Source organism: Euprymna scolopes, chromosome 9 (assembly GCF_053919585.1).
Source record: "Euprymna scolopes isolate OS-2025 chromosome 9, ASM5391958v1, whole genome shotgun sequence".
In the NCBI taxonomy this organism is placed as follows: domain Eukaryota; kingdom Metazoa; phylum Mollusca; class Cephalopoda; order Sepiida; family Sepiolidae; genus Euprymna; species Euprymna scolopes.
In genome coordinates, this window is record NC_136490.1 from 13,086,099 (window position 1) to 13,099,083 (window position 12,985).

The following is a 12,985-nucleotide window of genomic DNA, read 5'->3' on the forward strand; positions in this document are numbered from 1 at the left end:
CACAAGGTCCACAAGGATTGTTTTGTTTAACGAGGTACTTGTTTTAAGTGAAATTATTTTCATAAAGTATTTTTTTAAATTAATATTTTGATATTATTTGCAGATTAACGCCCTCAGCGATATCACTCCCCCCCCACACACACACTCACACACAAATGAAGATTCTACTTTTTTAGGCAATTCCATGTGAGCACTTTAAAAAATTTGACGGAATCAAAATAAAAATAATTATTTTCGAATTTAGAGTAGGGGATCTATGTTGCATAAAAATTTAACATAAAATTATCCTTTATTTCCGGGTTATTCTGGTGTTTTAGGACAGATAACTAACTTCTTTTTTTTTTAATTTAATTTATTTAAGAAGGAGAAAAATTATGTGCCTTTGGGTGAAGAGCTATTCTTCTTAGACGATTATGTGTAATTTTCCCAGATTGATTGTTGGAATTGGTGTTAATGGTACAAAAATTAACAGCTCTAAAAAGTTATTATGGCCCGGAAGTAGAGTATCATTTTGTTGTAATTATGCCCTTTGTATAACTCAGAAGTAGAGAAGAATCATTGCCTTTAGTTTTTCTAGATTTTCCTGTAATGGCGTTTGATAAATAAAGCAGGCGATGCTTATCTGTTCATTATCGCAACCATCTTATCCAACCCTCCCCCATAACATAATACATTTAAAATTAAATTTCCATTCAAAACTGATTCTAAATTTTAAAAAATTGTTTGTATTTTCTTCTTCTTTTTTTTTCTTTTGACACATTTTTTAGTGTGTTCACATGTAATCACCTCAGAAAGTAAAATGTGTGCCAGTTGACACGGTTAAGATTCGGATTAAAAATTGTTATAAAAATAAATACAATTTAGGTGAGCAGTATGATTATGATTATGTTGGCGCGTGAAAAATAAAAAATAACTCCCACCCAAATGCCGGCGTAGCCTTATATATTAAATCGACTCAAAACGAGCGGACGTGGTACAGAGCACCTCACGTGATGTTTCCATCCAATGGGATTTCTCCAAGGACATTTTTCTAAACTTTTCTTTTTAAGCTCGCTGGGAGCCGGTCAAAATAGTATTTAAGCACACACAAACATCAAATCTCTCTCTCAACTGCATTCTCATTCGGACGTTCCACGCGTGTTACTATCACTCTTCCATTTTCACCGCTCCGCGCGCTTCATACAATTTCACAGGCGAACATTACCTATTGCCTCTCTTACCATGTTTTAACATATGAACAGTTCAACAAAAAAAGACATTCTCCTTTTTTTATACGGACACTTAAAAAGGACTTCTGAACTCATAAAGAGAATTATATTTTATTTGTTAATGGTTGGTTTCTGTGAATAAACCTCTGTTTGTTTTGCATGTAAGTCTTTTTCTTTTTATTTTTATTTATTTGTGGAGGAAGTTAGTTCCAAAAAAAGGCCTGACGACCCCCACAAGTTGGTGACCCGACTTAGAACATTACATGCACAACGGAATCTCCTTACAAGCTACACGCGGTTTCCTAACCTACTTGCTATATCATGCGTGCGGTAACACTCAAAGGAAGTAAAAAGACGACGCGAATCTCAAGGGATGATACAAGCCGTCAAACGAAGCGTGGATCTCAGTACAATATAGCAACAAATTAGCGAGTTATGCCGATAGTCGCTATAAAATCGAAAATTAAACAAATCATGACTCAGCATCAAAACAGCACTTTTGCTCATCAGGCCCCCCCCCCAACAACGAGTTGGTGATAAATAACGTGTAATGAACACACACAGCTACAATTCAGCCAATCCAAACATGAACACGAGCGTGTAAAACCCCTCGGAAAATGATCTACCACAATCTCGAACTTCACTCGGGAGTTTAACAGACCTCAGAAACACAGACCCTAGCAAAAGCAACATTTTTTTTTCTTCGATCACGATTTCAAGCTTCGCGTACTCAAAACAAGTCAACCGACAGTTTAAAGGCTTTAAAATCACTTTCAAACGAAAAACAGAAAAATGGAACCTCCCCATGCTGAAACAACTCTGGCTACATTAACGCTAAATATACCAGCTTTTAATCCCACCAATATAAAGACGTGGTTTATCCAGATCCAGGCCCTTTTTGACGCAAAACGGATTACGTCTCAGCGAACCAAGTATTGTTATTTGGTTGAAAAACTCCCGGCAGACGTCGTCGAAGAGGTGACTGATTTATTGGAGAACGTACCAGAAAATAATCCATACGATAAACTTAAGGAGGCCATTTTGAGACGGACTGGCTTATCAAACAAGACAATGTTACGCAATCTCTTCACCCAAGTAGAATTGGGAGATCGCACACCGTCGCAACTTTTACAATACATGCGATCATTGCTAGGGGACAACAAAATGTCCGAAAATATAATGAGAAGTTTGTGGCTGGATAAACTCCCAGACACACCAGTACAAATTCTAGCACCCACAACGGAAGAGACAAGCACGGAAAAGCTCGCCGACATGGCAGACCGAATTCATGACAATCTGAGGAACCGCAAAGTAAACTCAGCACAAGCAGAGACAACGAAGTAGCCGGACTAAAAACTACAGTCGAAAATCTCACTCGTCAATTGCAGGAATTAATACAAATAAACCGTCGTTACTCATTTAATAAACGACCTAACTACCAAAAACGAAGTTTTAGTAGAGGTCGAAGCAACACACAAGAACGAGCAAACGAAATCTGTTTTTACCACAAAAAATTCGGCACAGAAGCAAGGCGTTGCACTTATCCTTGTTCTTTTACAAACAAGAACCAGAGAAACGATCATTCTAGCCAGTAGTGACGACAACTGTCGCTGGTTTTTCAACTAAAGGTCGTTTATTTTTTATTCGTGACAGTAATCACGGATATAACTTCTTAATAGACACTGGAGCCGAAATAAGCATGATACCACCGCTACATAAACAGAAAGCTACTCCACAGCCTTACCACCTCCAGGCAGCTAATGGCACACAAATACCAACATACGGTGAAAAGTACTTAAGCGTCAATCTCGGCTTGCGTCGCACATTTTCGTGAATTTTTACCATAGCCAACGTGATGACACCAATATTAGGAGCAGATTTCCTAGCACGATTTAATCTATCAGTAGACATGACTAATCGCACACTGACTGATAACCAAACAAAAGTCGTAATTAAAGGTATCACCACAAGATACCAGTCTACTGGGATTAGTTCTGCCTTACCTGAAGAGACATACATTCGTCGGCTGTTTCAAAAATACCCACAATTTACTCAGCCATTCAAAGTCACGGATAATATTAAACATAATGCAAGGCATTATATTAAAACGAATAGACAACCCATCTACGCCACCCCCAGACATCTGAAGCCGGATAAGTACAAGATCGCAAAAGACGAATTTCAACGCATGTTACAACAAAGAATTATCCGACCTTCCAAAAGTACGTGGTCATCTCCTCTACATATGGTACAGAAATCAGACGCGACAATATGGCGTCCTTGCGGCAATTTCAGGAGATTAAATGCACGAACCATACCGGATAGATACCCTATCCCACACATTCACGATTTCGCAATCGGACTGCAAAATGCCACGGTATTCTCCAAACTGGATTTAGTAAAAGCATGTTACCAAATACCGGTGGCGGAAGAAGATATCCATAAAACAGCACTGACCACGCCATTTGGACTTTACGAATTCGTCAGAATGCCATTCGGGCTTAGAAACGCTTGTCAAACCTTCCAAAGGTTAATAGACGAGGTTTTTAGGGACCTTCCATTCGTATTCGCATACATGGACGATGTCCTAATTGCTAGTAGAAACTTCGACGAACATAAACAACACTTGGAACAAGCTTTCCAAAAACTGTCCCATTATGGTTTAAAATTAAACTTGGACAAATGTATTTTCGATCAGCAAGAAGTAAATTTCCTCAGACATTCAATTGATAAGGATGGTATATCACCATTACCCGAAAAAGTAAGTGCCATTACGAATTTTCCACAACCTACGTCTGTTAGACAAGTTCGTCGCTTCATAGGTGTAATTAATTATTACAGACGATTTTTACCCAACTGTTCCACAATCCTTGCACCGTTAACGTCATTATTGAAGAACAAAACGAAAAACCAACAATTAAAACTGGAAGGATCAGCTTTAAAAGCTTTCCATCAAGCTAAAACTGCCTTAGTCAATTTCACAAAATTGAATTATATTAAGGACAGTGAAGAATCGAAACTTACACTTACAACAGACGCATCAGACATAGCTGTAGGAGCGGATATACACCAACTGACAGGGGATACAATAACCCCTATATCGTTTTTCTCAGCCAAACTGAGCAAGACACAGACAAAGTACAGTACCTTTTCAAGGGAGCTATTAGCAATTTATTTGTCAATTAAACATTTTAGACATCTGTTAGAAGGAAGAAACTTTTGTATTTACACTGACCATAAACCGTTAACATATGCACTGCATACGCATGTAGATAAATATGGTCCAAGAGAAATCAGACATCTTGATTATATTGCTCAATATTCCACAGACATCAGATACATCAAGGGACAAGAAAACATCGTGGCGGACGCATTATCACGAGCTGCAATAACTTCGCTAAATTCCAGTTCGCTGAGTATGGAATTAATTGCACAAGAACAAAAGACAGACGAGACACTCACTGACGTACAACAGAAAACGTCTTTGCAACTGAAGGAGATGCCCGTACCTTTTAGTACAACAACATTTTATTGTGATACAGCAAAAAAACAACCACGTCCATACATACCGCCAAGCATCAGACGACATGTTTTTCAACATTTTCACAATTTATCTCATCCAGGCAAACGAGCCACTGTAAAAATAATAGCAGACCGCTTTGTTTGGCCGAATATGAATACAGATATTCGAAATTGGACCAAGACATGTGTATCCTGTCAAAAGAATAATATACACAGGCACACAAAGTCACCACTGGGCACTTTCAGTACGCCCGATGCTAGGTTTACCAATATCCATGTTGACTTGGTGGGGCCATTACCCCCCTCAAAAGGACACACCCACATTCTCACCATAGTCGACAGGTTCAGCAGATGGCCAACAGCCATACCCGTGAAGGACACATTGGCGGCGACAGTATCTGGAACAATACTAAAAGACTGGATAGCGATTTTTGGAGTACCGTCAGTACTCACAACGGACAGAAGCTCGCAATTTCAATCGAAACTCTTCACAGAGTTTAACCAATTGTTGGGAACAACCCACATAAAGACAACGGCTTATCACCCTTGTTCGAACGGCCTCGTCGAACGCTTTCACAGACAGCTAAAAACTTCTTTGGCTACGAGTCTTAACAACACAGACTGGTCAGATAATTTACCATTAATCCTATTAATGATCCGAAACACGATAAAAGAGGATTTACAAAGCACGCCAGCGGAGGTAGTTTTTGGATCAGCAGTCACACTACCTGGACAATATTTTAATGCATACACAGACATTTCACCCACAGCTACATTTGTGACGGAATTAAAGAGCAAAATGTCTTCTCTCAAATTTACACCCACCAGGAGGGCTGACAAACAAATATATATGCCGAATGATCTTCACACATGCAAATATGTATTTATTAGGAATGATACAGTCAAAAAGCCATTTTGTCCAAATTACACAGGACCATACCAAGTTTTGGACAGAAGTGAAAAATATTTTACTGTCCAAAGGAAAGACAGGAAAGACAACATCGCGATCAACCGAATTAAACCAGCATACATTGAGGAATACACTCAGACAATTTCCCCACCAGAACAAATTCCCTTAGAACATGGGAGTCCAGCAGAAAATGACGGGAACATCAAACCTACGACAAAAACAGGTAGGAAAGTCCACTGGCCGAAACATTTCAAGGAATACATTACATATTAAAAAAAAAAAATTTTTTTTTTTTTCAATCTGGGGGGAGTATTGTGCCAGTTGACACGGTTAAGATTCGGATTAAAAATTGTTATAAAAATAAATGCAATTTAGGTGCGCAGTATGATTATGATTATGTTGGCGCGTGAAAAATAAAAAATAACTCCCACCCAAATGCTGGCGTGGCCTTATATATTAAATCGACTCAAAACGAGCGGACGTAGTACAGAGCACCTCACGTGATGTTTCCGTCCAATGGGATTTCTCCAAGGACATTTTTCTAAACTTTTCTTTTTAAGCTCGCTGGGAGCCGGTCCGAATAGTATTTAAGCACACACAAACATCAAATCTCTCTCTCAACTGCATTCTCATTCGGACGTTCCATGCGTGTTGCTATCACTCTTCCATTTTCACCGCTCCGCGCGCTTCATACAATTTCACAGGCGAACATTACCTATTGCCTCTCTTACCATGTTTTAACATATGAACAGTTCAACAAAAAAAGACATTCTCCTTTTTTTATACGGACACTTAAAAAGGACTTCTGAACTCATTATAAAGAGAATTATATTTTATTTGTTAATGGTTGGTTTCTGTGAATAAATCTCCGTTTGTTTTGCATGTAAGTCTTTTTCTTTTTATTTTTATTTATTTGTGGAGGAAGTTAGTTCCAAAAATTGGCCTGACGACCCCGACAAATGTCATTGGAGGCAGAGGAAATTATGTTATTTACCAAAAGTTGTAAATTAAAGATGAATTCATTTTTGTTAACTGTATAAAAAGATTTGCAAGCTGTGAGGGGAGAGTTTCAGAAGGCAGGCAAAAGTAGAGAGTAAAACACACAAACACACACACACACATATTATTTTTAAAATATAATTATCCACTAACGCATGTTTCGTCATCATCTACGACTCATCAGAGTGGCTGAATCTAGCGAGATTCAAAATTGGGACCCTATAGTAAGAATCTCGCTAGATTCAGCTACTCTGATGAGTCGTAAACAATGAAACATGTGTCAGCGGATAATTATATTTTAAAAATAATATATATACCGCTCCCCATGTGGGGGTACGAAATTGGTTAAAGGGAAAATTATTCCCAACTCACATTTAGGTAAAAATGCACTTTCGTAAATAATTGAATTCATTCGTATCGCAAAAACAAAAACGAATAACATATATTCTTTTTCTAGTAATTTTTCTTTCCGTGTTTCATGTGTACAGTGAATCTTGCTATAACTGAATATCTTTGGCATTATTCATTCTTATTTATTTCTGGACGACAGCCTTCCTAGAGCTGGTGACTCAAACAAATCACCGGTTGGCAAACCTAAACTGCTTAAGGAGTAGATAGGTTCTGTCTATCGACCGGCTTTCATACTCCTTCTTTGCCTAGGTAGAGGTGCTATCACAGGGACTTGTCTAAATCACCCAGTGGTTGACCTTGTTTCCTGACTAGGGCAATGAACGCCGCTTTTCCCCGCTCCCGCCACATCTCATCCCCCTTAACTGGACACAATGGAGTGCTTCAATACCATATATGTCGGTGCAGTTGGACTAGGCTGGCTTTGCCTAATGGATTGAGGGTACCGGATTGACAGTTCCTGGCTGCTGTTTCCGACTGATAGTACAGGAGCCCTAACTCTTTGATAGCACTTAGAGCGGCTGCTCCATCAACAGTTGTATAATATAGGGATGTGTCGTGCATGGAAAAGGACCCTGCACTCATCCCCGGAGGGCTTTCCTGAGGCCACAATCCTGTGGGTGAGGACAGCTGATGGTCTACTTGTATTGCATGTCTGATATTCTGCACAACCACTTGTCCAGCACCTCCTCACTCACTCACCGTAACTGAAACTTTTAAATTAAATAAAATGAAATGACAGCTCAAGCAAAAGTTACGTTTAAACCAGGACCAAACTAAAACTCAAAGAAAACCAACCTGCCTCCTTCCTTGAGGCTTGCATTCACGAATATCCACGGGCTTAGAACTAACTTAGATGATGTTGAGTCATTTCTCCTTGTAAACATCCCGGATATCTTAGCATTAAGTGAAACTAACCTCCTCTCCTCCATTCCCTCTAACCACTTTAACATGCCTGGTTATCTCCCACTCTGCCGTAAGGACTCGGACAGACATATGCATGGGCTTGGAGTCTATATTCGTAACACCCTCCCCCTGACTAGAGAAATAAAACTAGAATCAGACCAGGCCTTTATGTGCTTCAGACTAAATATGCAACATAATATTAGCTACTTGTATTTTATCTACTGCTTTCCCTCAACCTAAGACTGTACCCTAATAAACAAAATCTCTGACAGCATAGATATAGCACTCTCCCTCGATACTAGCGCACAAGTGCATGTATTTGGTGACTTCAATGTCCATCACAATAACTGGCTAGGATTCTCTAATTACACAGACGTAGCTGGTAGCACAACACATAGCTTCTCTATATCCCATTCCCTATCTATCTCAGACGGTTACATTTCCGACACAGTTCCCAGACCAGCAAGATCAACATGCCTCACTTCTAGATCTCTTTCTGACAACGGTTCCCGATGATTCTACAACAAATGCCCACAGTCCACTTGGGAATGCTGATCATGCTGTGATAATGGTAGAAATCAGCCTAAATTCTCGCCCTAAAACTGAAGACCCTCTACTCAAAACAATGAGGTATTACAAAAAGGCTGACTGGGAAGCCATCAGGGAGCTCATCAGAGATGCCCCATGGCAAAATATCTTTACTTTTCCAGCGGAACAGTGTGCAAATGAGACCACTGAATGGTTCAAAACTGCAATTGAAGCACATGTTCCTGCACGGAAATTCTATAGCAAGCCCCACTTTCCCCAATAGTTTACTTCTGCTTGTGCAGCTGCTATTTGTCAAAGGCAGCATGCGTTCTGCAGATTCAACTGACATAAGTCCAGCTCAAACAAATAGAAGTATATAGAAGCTAGAAATAATTGTAAGAGAGTGATAGAGACAGCTAAGGCAGATTACTCTGAAACCATCAGAAAACGCATCGAAGCACAGAAATTAGGAACCCATGATTTTTGGAAAATCTACAACAGCATAGTATATAATGGGCAGTCAACGATTCCCCCACTATCAAACAATCATGAGGTTGCTTGCACGGCAACTGACAAGGCTAATCTGCTTGCCAGTCGGTTTGCCTCAAACTTCACACTGGACCCAGCACACCACTCCCTCCCTGACTTTCCTTTGTGAACAGACGCCACACTAGACGATTTGAAAATCACCCCTTCTCAGGTACATGCTATTATAAAAAACCTAGACACCTCAAAAGCATGTGGACCAGATCTCATCCCGGCTGTGCTATTACAAAAATGCTCTGCTGAGGTTGCTCCAGTTCTCTCCAAACTTTACAATAAATGCCTAAACGAATCTTGCTTTCCCGACTGCTGGAAAACCGCTTTTGTGGTACCAGTCTTCAAGAATTCTAAATTATCGCCCGATTAGCCTCGTGCCGATTTTCGCCAAAATATTTGAGTCCTTAGTTAATCAAGCCCTAGTCCAGCATCTAACAGCTGCTAAACTCCTGACTGACAAACAATATGGATTCAAGCAAGCCCGTTCAACAGCAGATATCTTAACTGTAGTCTCTGAACGTATATACCGTTCACTGGACAAAACAGGGGAGGGTAGAGCGGTAGCCCTTGATATATCTAAGGCTTTTGACAGGGTATGGCACGATGGTCTTCTAAGGAAAATTAGATCATATGGAATCACTGGAAAAATACATAATGTAATTAAATCCTTCTTAAGTAAGAGAAAAATCAAAGTTGTCCTCGACGGTCGTACATCTAAACAATATGACATAAATGCGGGAGTACCTCAGGGGTCTATCCTTGGACCTCTATTATTCCTGATATTCATAAATGACCTCCCTGATAAAATTGTTTCGGAGATGGGTATATTTGCCGATGACACCACTCTCTATAACAGATATGATGGGAAAACAAATGAACACATATCCAAGGAAATGGCAGAAACACTAGAAGATGACCTCCAATCTGTAATGGAATGGTGACAAAAATGGATGGTCACATTCAATGCTGCTAAGATTAACCTTGTTTCCTTCAATAACTACAAGAAACCTTCTCTACCACCAATTGCAATGGCCAAGAACACATTGCCTGAACATACTTCTTTTAAACTCTTCAGCCTAACGTTTACAGGGTCTAGAAGTGTAAGCCATATTTAGTTTCAGAACAGTTTCCGATGGTTCATTGTTCTAAACAAGTCTTGAGAGGTGACTGGTTTGCAGTAAACAGTTCAACAGAGCAAAATATTCTTACCGTGTCGAGACGGAAAAAACATGCGAAATTGCTACAGAAAAGGTTTAATATTTATGGAGCAATTCTGGTTTCTGATTGGTTGGTAGCAGAACGTGAATTAATTCGATTTGTCAGTTCCTAGCAGCATCGTTTATAAATAGAATCGTCCAACTGTGTGGGATCATACCCCATTATAAATCAAAAATATTGCAACACAGGAAATATGAACTGGAATAGATACATTGAGAGCATTGCCAAGGCTGCTGTAAAGAAGGTTGGCTCCCTCTACCGTGCTAGAAAACTACTTACGCCTGAAAGTATCCTGTACCTCTATAAGGCCACCATTCGCCCATGTATCGAGCACTGTTGTCACATCTGGGTTGGTGCATCTGCTGCTTGTCTCTCGGTCCTGGACAGGATTCAAAAGAGAGTCACCAACCTGATAGGTCCTGAACTGTCATCTAGGCTTCAGCCTCTGTCCCATCGACAAGATATTGCATCCCTCTGCCTGTTCTACAAATACTTTAATGGTGAATGCTCTGACGAACTGCAAACACTTGTGCCTCCTCGACGTAACTACCCCAACAAACCCGACAAGCCACTAAGTCCTACCCCTTTACAGTAGATATCCCTAGGTGCAAGAAAGCCTTTTACTCCAATAGTTTCTTCCCCAGAACTGCAGGTCTTTGGAACTCCCTTCCGGGATTCTGCTTTCCCAACTGTACTGATATGCAGAAGTTCAAGTGTAATATGAACAAACATCTTTCTATTCACCTCCCTTCATAATGCCCCTGCAAATTATGTCCCTGATAGTAGCCCCCTGCTTCAAAGTGGCACTGTGCCTTGTTTGGGCTGAAAATTGAATAAAAAAAAAAATTTTTTTTTCAAATATTTCACTAAAATATGATTTAAGTTGTTTAAAAGTAAGGAACAAGTTCAGAATTCAACCTATTTAAAAAAGCAAAAATACAGAAAAATATTTATGATATAGATACTCTTCACGGAATGAAAATATCATATTCCAAAAATCACATAAATTGATCTAGTATTTTTATTTTTAATTTAGAAAATCAAATTTTATGAAGTAATAATGGTGTTTCTAACTTTACACATTTAAAAATCATCACTGATTACCCTGCTCCTTTTTTTATTGTTGTTTCTCCCCAAACAAGGCACAGGGCCACTTAGTCATGAGGGGCTACTATTTGAGACCAGATTTGCAGGGATATTATTTAGGGAGTTGGGCAGGAAGATGTCTGTTCAGATTACACTTGAATTTCTGTATGTCAGTAGTCAGAGAAGCAGGGGCCCAGGAGGAATTCAAAATGCAGCAGTCTGAGAGGAAAAGCTATTCGAGTAGAAAGCTTTACGGCATCTAGGGATCTCTACAGTATAGTGGTGAGATTTTTCTTCTTGTCAAGGGTATTGTCGTAAAGGGGGTACTAGTGTTCAGTGTTCATCAGAGCACTTGCCATTGAAATACTTGTTAAACAGGCACAAGGATGGCACGTTTCGGCAATGGAGCAGAGGTTGGAGTTTAGTTGCTAGTTCAAGGCCTATTAGGTTGGTGATTCTTTTTTTAAACCTGTCTAGAAGCGAGAAACTATGTGGCAACAATAATCCATCTATGGCGAACCGTAACCGTGTAGAGATAAAGAATACTCTCAGGTGTGAATAGTTATGGTAGAGAGAGAGCCCACCTTCCTCGTAGCAATTGCCTCGATATATTTGTTCCAATTCATGTTGTCTGTGAATGTTAACCATAGGAGCTTGAAGGAAGTACTTCCAGGCAGTGTATCATTAGCTATGGCAATCAGTGGTTGAGAAGGTTTCTTGTAATTATTAAAGGAAATAAGCTTAGTCTTTGCAGCATTGAATGTTACCAACCAGTTATGGCCCCATCCCACTAATGACTGGAAGTCTTCCTCTCTGGTTTTAGCAATTTTCTTAGTTATGTGTTTATTAGTTTCATCCTCGTGTCTGTTATAGAGCGTGGTGTCATCAGCAAATATCCTCATCTCAGAGAAGATTTTATCAAAATGTCATTTATGAATATCAGGAATAATAAAGGTTCAAGGATTAACCCCTGTGGCACACCCGCATTTATATCATGTTGTTTTGATGTACGACTATCAAGGACAACCTGTATTTTTCTCTTATCTAAGGATTTGATTATTTTAAGTATACTCCAGTAATACTATACAATTAGATTTTCATGAAAAGACCATTATGCCAAACCCTGTCAAAAGCCTTAGATATGTCTAAAGCTACTGACCTAGCTTCACCTGCCTTATTCAGTACGTTCAGAGATTACAGTTAGGTTGGATAAAAGTTTATTTCTGTGAGTCGGCGAACTAGTGCTTGATTAATTAAGGACTCAAAGGTTTTTGCGAACTGAGGGAGAAGGCTAATGGGGCAATAATTGAGTGGGTCAGTTCTTTCGCCAGAATTCTTGTAAACTGGTACAACAGAAGCAATTTTCCAATACTTGGAAAAGCAAGATTCGTTAAGGGCTTTATTATAGAGCTTGGAAAGAATGAGATCAACTTCAGCGGAACATTTTTTAAATAGAATAGCAAGGATAAGATCGGGCCAACAATCTTTCCAGAAATAGCGATCAAAATAAACCTTATAATGGCTACAATTTGCTATCAAAAAATCGTACAAAATGATTTTCTATATAAAAAAATAAATACTTGATCAATTTACGTGATTTTTGAAATATGACATTTTCGTTCTGTGACCGGTATGTACATCATAAAGATTTCCAGTATTT